The sequence below is a fragment of the Chaetura pelagica genome, unplaced genomic scaffold (assembly GCF_000747805.2).
Source record: "Chaetura pelagica isolate M959 unplaced genomic scaffold, ChaPel_1.0 scaffold20, whole genome shotgun sequence".
Classification (NCBI taxonomy): Eukaryota; Metazoa; Chordata; class Aves; order Apodiformes; family Apodidae; genus Chaetura; species Chaetura pelagica.
In genome coordinates, this window is record NW_009951958.1 from 781,550 (window position 1) to 793,516 (window position 11,967).

The window sequence follows — 11,967 nt, forward strand, 5'->3', positions numbered from 1 at the left end:
AAGTGTGAGCAGGGGAGAGAGGTAATGACTTTATTTCTCTTGATATTTATTTGGAAACCAAACGCATCTGAGTTCTTTTTAGTACCAGGTTGGTCCAGATAACCTCCAGAGGTTCCTTGCAACTGAGTTTATTCTGTAAAACTATTTCTGAATGGTTAATGGAGTGTTAAATGAACCAGAAAAAAAAAAATGCTCTGAAGTATTAACTGTTGGTTTTGTTGTATATTTGTTTTTTGTTTTTTTCTGCAGCACTGCTCTAGTTTTCACTATAAGAACAAAACAAAAAAACAGGCAAGATAACCCAATGCCAAAAAGCCCAACTGGGGGTTAGAGGGAATTAGTGTTTGGAAAAAAAAAACAGGCATTTTAATGAGTTTTGTGAGTTAACTTTTGGTCAAGGGGAAATGCAGCAGACAGAGTAGGGTTTATGTAATTCTGGATCTGTCTTCTCAGTCTAAGCAGTACTCAATGGTTTTGCAGCCAGTATGTTGTTTTATTGTATATAGCTTCCACTTCACTTAAAGAAGAGTGTTTTTCTAGTTAATTCTAGGTGCAGATGTTGTAGAAGGCTGTCTAAGAAGCCTGTGTATTTCAAACAAGAAATGGGAGAGACAGGGGGCATCATCACTTTTTCTCTGTTAAAAGTGTTCTTAAAGTCAGTAAAGCAGGGAAGAAAAGCATTGAGGAGGCATAACTGCACAAGTCCACCCCCTGGGAATGTTTGGAGTCTGGTTTTGAAAAACTGCTCAGTACCTGAACTCCAGAAATATAAAAGCAGAATTCAAACCAGCTTACCTCAGTGAAATGGAAGGGTAGAGAGTGATGGAATACTGGTGAAGAAGCTTTTGCCTCTCTGGTGTGTTGCTCACTTGCAGCAGTAGAAGTAAATGACTGCTTCTGCAGTCTAATTTGAAGAATGCTTGGGTCAAACACAGAACTTAAGGTTCAGTGGTCTCTTGTTTCATGCCCCATTGCTTTTTACCCGTAGGAGGTTAGATATACTTCAAAGAGACTGTTTTTTGGCTCGTGCTTGGTGTTGTTTTTTTTGTCTACCCATTAACACTTTTTCCTTAAATTAACTTACCTTAATGGATTTCGTGTAAGAAAAGTTTGGCAGTTGTGCTTACAGCTTCTGATTAAAGAAATGCTTGCAGATGTAGCTTTTGAGGATTATGAACCACAAAGCCTATTTGTTGAATACAGGAGACTTAGTGAATTGAGTAAGACTTACTGTAAAGTTTTCTGAAATTTTAAGTCAGCTGAGTCACCATATTGGCTGTACATTTTGACCCTCTTCTTAGGCAAAGAAATGTAGAGAAAAATCCCTTGGGTGTTTTCTTTTAAAGTCCAAACAGAAAAGAAAGAAAACTGGAAGGCTGCCTGCTAGATTGTACAACACATCAAAAAAACTTATCTGTCACTGAGACTTAACTGGTTTTGTTATTCCCATACTAATTAGTCAGTTTTTTGCCAATACTTAGCGTGGCAGTTCGTGGTGATGAATGACTCTTGCCCAGTGTGTTCCAAGACCGTTCCTGATTTTTAACTCTTTTTGTTACTTTGGTCATGGTCCTTCCAGAAGTGTGGATTTTCTGCTGAGGTTGCATTTGTTGTCTTGTAGAAGTATCCTAAACTATCATCTCTTTAGCTGTGGTTTGTTTCAGAGGGCACTAAATCTGTGAGGAAAAAAAAATAATAATTGCTCCTTGTTGCAACCTTGTTCCTTCTTATGGCTATTAGCAGTCAACAAAGAAACAAGTTCTTGAACATCCTCAAAATGCAAGGAACCTTGAATGTAACTGAAAAGAAAATATTCAATATTCAGCATTTCATCTCAGACTAATCAAGCATAAATAGAAATACCTGCCTCTCCTGTGAGCTGAATCTAACAAAATAAAATTTTCTGTGCTTTGGGGCTTTAACATCTAATATGCTAGAGAAGTTATGAGACCAATCTCTGGAAAGATGTAGGCAAACTAAACAGTTGAAATTGCAAGCACAAAAAAGTAAGAATGAGCAAAGACTGGGGTACTGAGCAAGCAGAACAGAGAGGAATCGTTTCTTTCTCAAACTCAACAAACATGTTTTGTGTAATGAGGTAGTTTATTACCCTACTTGGTGCTGTTAAGTTACTTTTCATGAAGAATGGAAAAGACAAACTTGACTCCTGACTACAGGCTTTCTTGAAAAGATTCAAGTTAGTAGTGCTAACATAAGGAGAAGTTTCTAGATAGAGCTAGCCTCCTTTGGGAAAAGGGAAGTAAAAACTTCCATTCCAAATAATACTCTAAAATATGCTGCTTGTGGTTATGAAAATGCTTAGATTATAAAACATTCCACTTATTCTGTAGTTTTGTATTTATGTTCCCAGCTCTTAACAGAATAATCAGCAAATGTTGTGGCTGGATTATAAAAGTGGAAGTGAGACTAATAAAACTGGAAATAGCTTTCTGGAAGAAAGGTTCTGTGGATGTTGAGCAACCAGTTCCAATTAGCAGTTTATTAAGGCAATCTTCACAGGTGGGAGGAAAGTGATTAGTGTGTTGTATTTTATCATCCTGCAGTTTCATGCTGTCACCTCTGAAGTCTCCTTCAGTGTTGACATTAAGTACTGTAGAAGAGCAATATGTGAAAGAGCTGATTTTTAAGCAACATCCAGGTCTTTTGCATAATCTTGATTGTGGTGTGTTGAGGATGTGTCCAAATAGGGTGCTGTGAGTGCCACATTTAGTCTAGCAAGTTTCTTACAGAGTAATTTATCATGACATATGTTTGTGTTTCGGTGTAGGAGAGTGATGTGTGAAATTGAAATGCTGTCAGTGCACATGAGAATCAGTTATGTGAACTTTTTGAGAAGCGGTCACCAACTAAAAGAGAGCACTTCAAGTTGATTTTAACATTTTTCATCAAAAAGGCAAAGTTTAACTTTTTTTGATGTTTAAGTGCTTACTAAGGCTGTGGTGAGTAAAATTCTAAAAATTTGTCTTCCTCTTCACCTTGCTCTGAGATGGAGGATAGAGCACATCACCAGTGTTCAGCAGCACTCCCTTGATCTTAGATACTCCAGTTTGGAATGTTTTGACATGTAGAGGAAAGATGGCATGACTACCACCCAGAGATAAAGGAATGAAACAGAAGCCAATGAGCAATGAAACAGCAAAGTTGATAGACGAAGGATAGCAAAGCCAATTCCTGACTGTGGAAACTCTTCTTAAATGTGTTGTCAAATTAATTTGCAGTCCAGCTCTTCAACTCTTCTTTCATCACCTCTTTTTCAAGCCTCTCACTGTACATCACCAGACAGGATAGTATCAGAAACTGCTGCAAGGTGATACGAGACGTGTAGCCATTCTTATAGTTTCAAATTCCTTGCTATCCTGTGTGTGAGCAGGTCATTTATGTGAAGAATAAAAAAAATTATTTGCAATATAGTCACCCTTCCCTAATTGGTGGGGTTTTATGGGTTGAAGTGAAATCCTAAACACTTGTGTTTCTGTGATCTCCTGTTTTATCCCAGGGCTAAACTTCACTAGGTTGGAAACTGCTTTCAATCTTCTTGAATATACATACCTATAAAAATATTAGCAAAATGTCTCCAAAGAACCATGTATTAAAATACTTGCTTGTTTATGCAGTTGTGTAAAGTTCTCTTAATAGCAGTGGTTGACTACTACCAGTATCTTTTTGGGTTTTTTTAACTAAGTCTTTTTTTTAATGTATCCCTTTTACAGAGCTTTGATTGTAGTAGTAGGCAGCATGTGCCTTAGCCTCAAAGTGTTTAATAGGGATATGAAAGTGACTTTCCCACCTGGCAAGTTGAGAAATCTGTGAACTATTATGGAGATGTTGCTGGTATTCATTGTTTAAATACCTGTGAGCCTATGTCACTTTATTCTTTGGAAAGTTCATGTTAATTGCAAACATTGTCTATTTAGGCAAATATTAGCTATTTCTTCCAGATGTAGTAAACACAAATTCCTGGTACCCTGACCTCATTGGAGAAACTATTTGGGCAACAGCTTGAAGTACAGGAAGAAGAGATGCACTAACAACAAGCTTAATGTCTTAGCAGCCCCACACTTGAGATCATGATGTCATGTTTGCACAGCATAGAGTTTGCAAAGCAGATGCTTCTAGCAGATGCATACAGAGATCATAAACATGTGATTAAACATGCTGAAGAACCATTTGTCACAGTTTACCATAGCTGTTTTTTTATTTCAGGCTGAAGCATGAAGGATGGACATAATGACACACGCAGTCACAATGAATCATGTTTGTTTGCACTTCTTGAACGCAAATGTAAATATGTTAGTGTCTCAGAGTCATGGTTGTTGCTTGGGCATTCAACCTGTAAATGCAGAGGATTCTTATTCAACCAGCCTCAACAGCTAGAACCCAAATAAACCTGCACTCCATAAGGTCTCAGGCAAAGTTTGGTTTCTTTGTAACTTATTTGAATCAGTTAAATGTAATTCTAAAATCGGTAATTCTGTCAACAGGATTGTTTCACATAGAAGGCCCAGGTTTTTTTTGATGCAATACACCTAAGTGATCTGTGACATATAGGGAGAGAGTGTGATGGGAGCATGGAGTGGTGCTAACTGCTTTGCAGCTGGATAGTTTCCCACTGTGCCACTTGCACACGCGCTGTGTGGTGTAGGCAGGACAGGCTCAGTCTGCTGCTGCAGTAAGTAAAGGTCTGTTGATAATCTTTTCTGGATAACTGTTGGTGCTTACCTTTCAAGCAGGGTTATAATCTACTGCTAAATAAATATTGAGTTAATCAACATAGACTCTCTATCACAAACAAGTCTACTACAGAGTAGTACTTCATTATATCTAACTGACTCTTGAAAAGCCATTATATTTTCCTGCTGTGATTATAGCTTATGTGGAAGTAGGCAGCTACTACAGGGCAGAGTTTGCAAAGAACTGCATTTGTGTGCCTTCCATTTTGTGTCTTTGTATAGGACAATGTACTAAGAACTGCATTAATTGCAGTTGTTTATAGGGCAAGAGTATTTAGCTGCAGAGTTGATTTATTTTTATTTTTTTTTAAATGGCTTTGTGTTAACTCTGCCAGAAACTTCCTTCTCTCAACAAATGGTTTTAAAAAGGGTTAAAAAATAGCTCTGCGGAGACTGTGTTGTTCTGTTTTTTCCAGTGTAGGAGCTTAAACAAAGAAAAAAAGCCAACACTTCCATGGCTTTTCCTGAGACATGTGGTCCTTAAAAATGGTCTATCAAAAGTGAAGTTCCATCCCATCCTCAGTTTGCCAGTGAATAAAACATAATTATTTTTGCTAATGGGATTCAGGAAGTCCATACAGACTAAACCCATACTTTTTTTTTCCTATAAATGCTATTTGGCTACATAAGTCAGTTCAGATAGAATAAATAGAAAGCTATTTTATATCTGGGTTACAGAACAGAAACTTGTGTCTTCCAGTTCACTGTACTATACTTAAATTTTAAAATTTGCAAAGTGGTGAAAATACTGCTATCCACTGCCACTGGAATCCTTCTTGTTTGTTTTTTACACATTAGTTGCTTTCAGGATCTGGAGTAATTTAATGCAGAAGAAATCCTTCCTCTCCATTTTAAGTTACTCTCAGACTCCATCCTAAGAAATGCTGTGGGAAGTACACAGTATGCTTTAAATCAGGCTGAGTTTGATGTCTTTTTCAGCTGCTGCTTAGTAAGGGGAGGACTCACGAGGTGGATCTTTTGAGTAGAGATGGAGGTAAATTAATAAAGAGATATAGGCCTAATCTCTGAGATTTTCTTAGGAACACACATTGCTCTCTGGCCCCTCCACCCGGAGGAGCTGGTCGGTTGATCATTGTAGGTGGAACCCCCTTGATCCTATTGCTTGTAGTGGAGAGACAAGCATAGCAACGTGAGGACTGTAGTCCCTCCTGTGTTCTATTGCAGTTCTTTCCCTGCCCTTCTAGGTATGGATAGTGCAAGAAGCAATCTTCCCTCTGTTAGTACAACTGGATGCTCGTTTTGCTGCAGCAGAGAGAGATACTTCTAAAAGACAAGGTGATGTGCCTGGGGGAGATGAGCATCAGGAAAGGCCCATTAGCGGAGTTACAGCTCTGCTGCAGAGCTGCTCGAGTTAGGTGAAGATTCAGGCTAGACCAGAGCACAGGACACCTGGATTCACTCTGCTCCGGCTTCTTGTCCTTGTCTTTGTGCCAGCACTTCCTGTTTTTAAAGATCCTGTTTACTGTCTGGGTTCCAGATATCCCAGGAAGGTGGGAGGATGGGAAGAAACATGGAAAGAAAAGTAAACAGCATTATTTAAGGTGGAGTTTTATATTTTTATACATCCACTTGTTACCTATCTAATTCGTTTTCACAAAAGATGTTTTAGGGTAATCTATTATCTGTTATCTTGCCCTAATTTCCAAAAGCAGAACATCTCTGCATGTGAAAGCTGACAGTGAAGTTCTTAGTACTTGTAGCAGGGAGCAGAATATGGTTTGTTTTGTGTTTTTACTTCATGTTCTTTCTGGTGTTTGTCACTCTTATAAAACAGTATTGAAGAAAAATATCTAATGAGAGAGAAACCTCAGTTATATTGGTACAAAATAGCACATTGCTCTGATTTTGTCAAACTTCAAGGCTTTTGATTTAAAGAGCTGGAAAGAATTTGAGTGCTGCTAACAGTTTCAGAGTGCACATGTTGCTGTGGAGGAGCAGCTCCAACCAGAACGGAGCCAGGTAGGAGACTTAATTCTCATTCTGCTACACAGTAAGCCAAGCTAATAATTGAAATAATTAATAGATAGGGATGCGAAGTGTAAAGAGTTGCATTCCTTTTCTAATTCTTTGCTGTGCTTTATGACTACTAGTCTTCTATAAATAACAAAATCCTTTCCTTTGAGGTGAAGCTAGAAATGGAATTACTGCATGATTTCAGACTAAAAGGAATATTTAATTCCAGGCTTTCCTTTGTGTAACAAAGAGAAAAAAATCCTCCTTTAACTGGAAGAAAATGTTCTAGGACAGACATTATGCTCTTGGTATATCATGGAATCCCAGGGGAAAAAGCACAATTGTAGTGGGAGTTGTAGAGGTCACCAGCAACTTGCAAATGTTTCTTTCTCGTGATCCTGTTTTCATGGCTCCCAGATAGTCAGCAAAGCTATAAACAATATGTCTGCATGGATGGGGGAGGGTGAGCAACGGGATTTGAACATGACAAAGGTCTTCTGGTTTTTTTTGGAGGAAAAAGAAAAAAGACTCCAGCAATAATAAATCTATTGAAATTGTTAACTTTGTTTTCATTCAGCTCTTTGAGCCTATATTTTTTCTGTAACAGATAACATACACATACATGTTAGCTTTTGGATAACACTTTATAGTGAGTTGTTTCTTTTTGAGGATGACCTCACCATTAATTTTATTCACTGTATATGAAAGTCACTACAACCAGAATCCAAGAGTATTATATTCTGAAACAAAAATGAAATCTGTATGTCAGGTAACTTTAAAGAAAGCAGCTTTGAAATGTAGTCAGCTCATGTTGTCATATTGTAACCAAACTTGTTTGTTTTTAACTTCTTTTCACTAGTTTCCAGTGAAATTTACGTTCACAGGAAAGAATGATCCTGTATTTCTGCTCTGCTGTAATTCTACAGATGCTACCAATTAGGTTTTTTAGCACTGCCTAGACCAAGTCAAAGGTGCTTAGCTCTGGTTTAGGCAGGGGGAAAGAAGTACCAAATAAAATTGGTAGTGTTTGGAAATACTTGCCTATTTCAGAAGGAAATGAAATGCTAAGATGATGTGGTTTTAGCCATTAAAGCCTTGTTTTTGTTTGCGTTTCTTGAGCTGCTGTTTGTGATCAGATAAGCAATTCTGTTTATCTGCCTTTTCTGTGAAATAAGGAGGAAAGAAATGCGTAAGAAATGTGAAGACGTAACTGCAGTACAGCAGTCTCCTGGTTTCTAGTAAAAATAAAGCAATATTGCTACTGTTTAAATCTGCGTGTAATAATGTTTCCATAGAGGACAATTTCAGACATCTTTGTACTAGTCTTCCTGAGTTTTGGAAAGATGCCAGCTTGGCAAGCAGAAAAAATGAAAGAACAGTACTGAAAATATCTAGTCTGGGACAGTCTTACTGTCACCACACAGCAGGTTTGAACAGAAGCAAAGTTGGACAGGAGACTCTGCCCAGTTTTCTTCATGGTGAGTTTTGGAGTGCCTGCTGTGTCTGAAGATGAGAATAAAGCATTTTGGTCTTTAGAAAATTTGAAGTATCTGGGACATAGTGGAATACGAGTTTCACATTCTGAAGTGTTACTCTTGTCTCAGGAGTTTATTATTGTTTCCGTCTCCAACCCCTGTAACTTCTGTTTTGGGGATTTCACAAAAGTTATGGAAAAAACAAAACCTTTTTTGGGGACATACCTGTATTTGATACTCCTGTCAGTTTGCTAGAGAATCAAGAAAATCATATAACCTACATGGAAATGCACAGGAAATTGCCATCTATGAACATAGTTGGGTTGTTTTATTGAGTTGAAGACTCTTTCTTAAGACAATGTTAAGCATCTAGAGGAAATGTCTACTTGGAAAAGACATCAAATCTAGACACGAATCCTAATGAACAGCTTTTTGATACTAAAGATACTGCAAATTATTACAGAACTTTATGCCCTGTCTTTGAAAGCAATGTAATAAGATTTGTCTTATGACTGTAAACACTAATGGACTGCAATTAGAGTGTAGTAGTTAACTGAAAGACTAATCCAGGTTCAAGTACTGACTAATAAACTAAACAATTGATACAATTTTGTCCTTTTGATCTTGAATCACTAGCTGATGTTTATAGCAGTGCAAAAAGTTCTCCATCAGTAGAATGTGTATCTCTTTGCGTTAGTATAAGTGTATCTGGAAGCAAGTAGGAATCAGTATTGTGGGAGGTATGTTTGACTTCCCTCTTTCTTACTCCATCTGTATTGTGAGTGGAGTTTCAAAATTTGATCACTGCTAGGCTGGGTGCTCAGCAAGTTTAGTGATGTGCTGAATAGATTGGGAAGGCTGTAAGGAGTTTAAAAGAAGGCAATTTGATCAGTGAATGTCTTTGAATTTGGCCTTTCTGACCATCTGTGCTATCTTAAAGCTTTTGGCAGGGGAATAAGATGATTAAGGTAGTTCTGAAAAGTCAGGGATTGCAGGCGCGATGCGTGTCTGCATGTGCTCTTTGTTGGCTTTAAATGACATCTTTCTAGAATTCTCTTAAAATGATCGTCCTTTTACTGTCAAAGAACATAATTAGTTCTGTTTATTCCAGGCAGCCTTCCAGATTTGAAAGCGTACACAGAAACACAAGCTGCCAACTATACTTCAAAACTGTTTCTGTTTACATTTTTGCTTTCCAAATCCAAAGCCTGGAGGTGTGCTTACATGTGCAAATAAAATGTATGTGTACACAGAATGACTGTATGCACCATTCCAGCATGGCTGTATCCCACTTTAAAACAAAAGCTGCTGTTTTGGTGCAGTTGCTCTGAAGAGAGTATAGAATTTGGGTTGTCATGTCAGGGCTGTTAGCAAGTCTGAAAAGCAATGGTATTGAGTTGGCAGTTAATGTTCAGAATTTTTAAAAAGCCAAGGTTGAGATTTATTTTGAAGAGATACTTGTCTAAAATTATTTAACATGGGTCCTCTAGCCCTGTAGTCTCTTCTTTGTTGGCAATTATTGGTGGGGAGGGCAGAAGAATTTGCAGTGGAACCTCCATTTTTTGAAGCTGAACTGGCTCAGTGCTGCTCCAGTTGTCCTCAGCCTCTAGACCCGGGTATTCTGACCCCTTGGTGGTCACAGTAAGACAGCTAAACCAGAAGAAGCTAACCCAAGAAAGGAAAAGTGAGTAGTTCTCTGCCACTTGAATCCATCTGACCCTGTAACGAGCTGACTCAGGGAGCACTGATGCCAGCATGAGGACACACACCTTGTGCAGGGAGAAGATGGGCTCTTACAACCATCAGTTCAGAGGAGCATCATTGGGACTGTGGAACTGAGTTTAAAAGGCTGCGAGTACAAACTCAATCTGTGTTGTCAATAGTTAATTTGATTGTGGTCCATCTGTATTACCATTGTATGTGTGGACAGAAGAGTTCCTAGGACTGCATGTTCTTGTCTTGGTGGGTTTTTTCAAGCTGGTATGTGCCTTACAGTAAGGGGTTTCTGCCCATGCTTGTAATTAAGAAATGTGATTCACTGGTATGGAGAAGGAGTCTTGTTCATGCTTTTCCTGATCAAAAAGATGTTGTTTAACCTGCGTGTATTTCTTCTTGTCTGTAAACTGAGGTTGTTTATCAGTAGTTAAGAATTCTCCAATTTACTCTGAATGGTGTTACTTGAGTTCATTTGTAATGTAGTGTAACTGGTAAGCTTTCCAAGTTTGGCTCTTTAAATACACTGGAGTGTGCTTAGAACTTTCCATTTCAGCATCCGCTTTCTGAGACTATTACAACAATAAGAAAAATAAAACAGCTTCTTTAAGCTTTTTTTTTTTTTTAAAAAAAAACAAAACACAACTCAGTTGCAAAGTGCTTCTAAATACACATGAGGTGTTACTGGGAAAACGTTTTTTTAAACCTTCAGTGGCACTTTAGTACTTTTGTTGATATTTTTAAAAGCTGAAACTACCGCTACAAAGGAGGGATAAAAAAGACAACCCTTATTGCTAGTCTGAGTTGCTTAGGAAGCAGTGGATTTGGGGAAACAACATTTTCATTCTAATGCTTCTTTTTAAGAACTGAAGTGTGGCAAAAGCAGGTACTGGATGTACTTGGAAGAAAGCCACTCAGAAAATATGTACCAAGGCATAGAAGTGCAGAAATTAAAATAATTTTATTACATATCTATGTATTATGTATTTATAAGTTTATATATTTATACATATTCTCTATATTTCTATACATAATGTTTTTTTTTAATAGCTGAGCAAGGGCAAGCTGAACTTTGATTGCTTTTCCACAATTGGAGCTTTTAGAAAGCTGATGAAACAGAAGAAGTGTGAAGCTGTTGTTTTCGGGTTTTTCTCCTACTTTCTGCTATTAAAAAAAGAAACTAAGAGGGATATAGAGGGATAATCCTGAGAGTGTTCTTGACTCAAAAGAAGACAGAGTGGCTTTGGAATAGTAGCCTGGTAGCTATCCTAGCCCTGTGCTTTCAGGATAATGGGCTGATGGAGGAGGTGTGATGGATGATGGTCTGCCCTGTATATGTCTGTTGGTATTACCTTCTCTGATAATGTACATGGCGAAGTTAATTAAATTATGGAGTAAGTGAAGGGGCATTATTAGAGATTTGCATAACGTGATGGTCTCTCTGGTTACTTACTGTTCTGCACTGACTGCTTGGGTCTGTGGACTTAGTTCAGTGAAAATGTCTTGCTGCACAGTGACAGTCGGGAAGCAACTTACTAGGAAAGCAATAGAAAATGTCACTTTGTAGATGCGTGCTCAGTTTGGACCTTGAATGTGGTTTTCAGATACAGTTGTTCCACCTCTACCTTGCAAAAAAGATATGGTAAAGGTGGAAGAAATACAGAGAAAGTGGCAGGGATTAACAAAAATATGGAATGAGTTTCGGGCAGAGAAGGACGAATTAATCTTTAGTATTCTGGAGAAGAAGTGCAGAGGTCTTAATGGATCTCCATACAATTAAGAGCAATTAATGCAATAAGGAACTTTGTTTCATTTAGGAAATCTGGGGTGTCAGGTGAAAGTAGCAGGCTTCAGAAGAAGGAAATGCAAATGTTTTTTTTAATGTGGAATGTTCTTCACTGTTCTTGCAGGATGCCAACAATTTGTGTATGAAAACCTCTTGGACAAACTCAATAGTTATTGATGGATTTCTTTCACAAATACATAAATCTTGCCTCTAATTAAGGAAATAAAAAATAGCTAGCAATTAGTAGAGTTTGTGGATTAAATAGGTG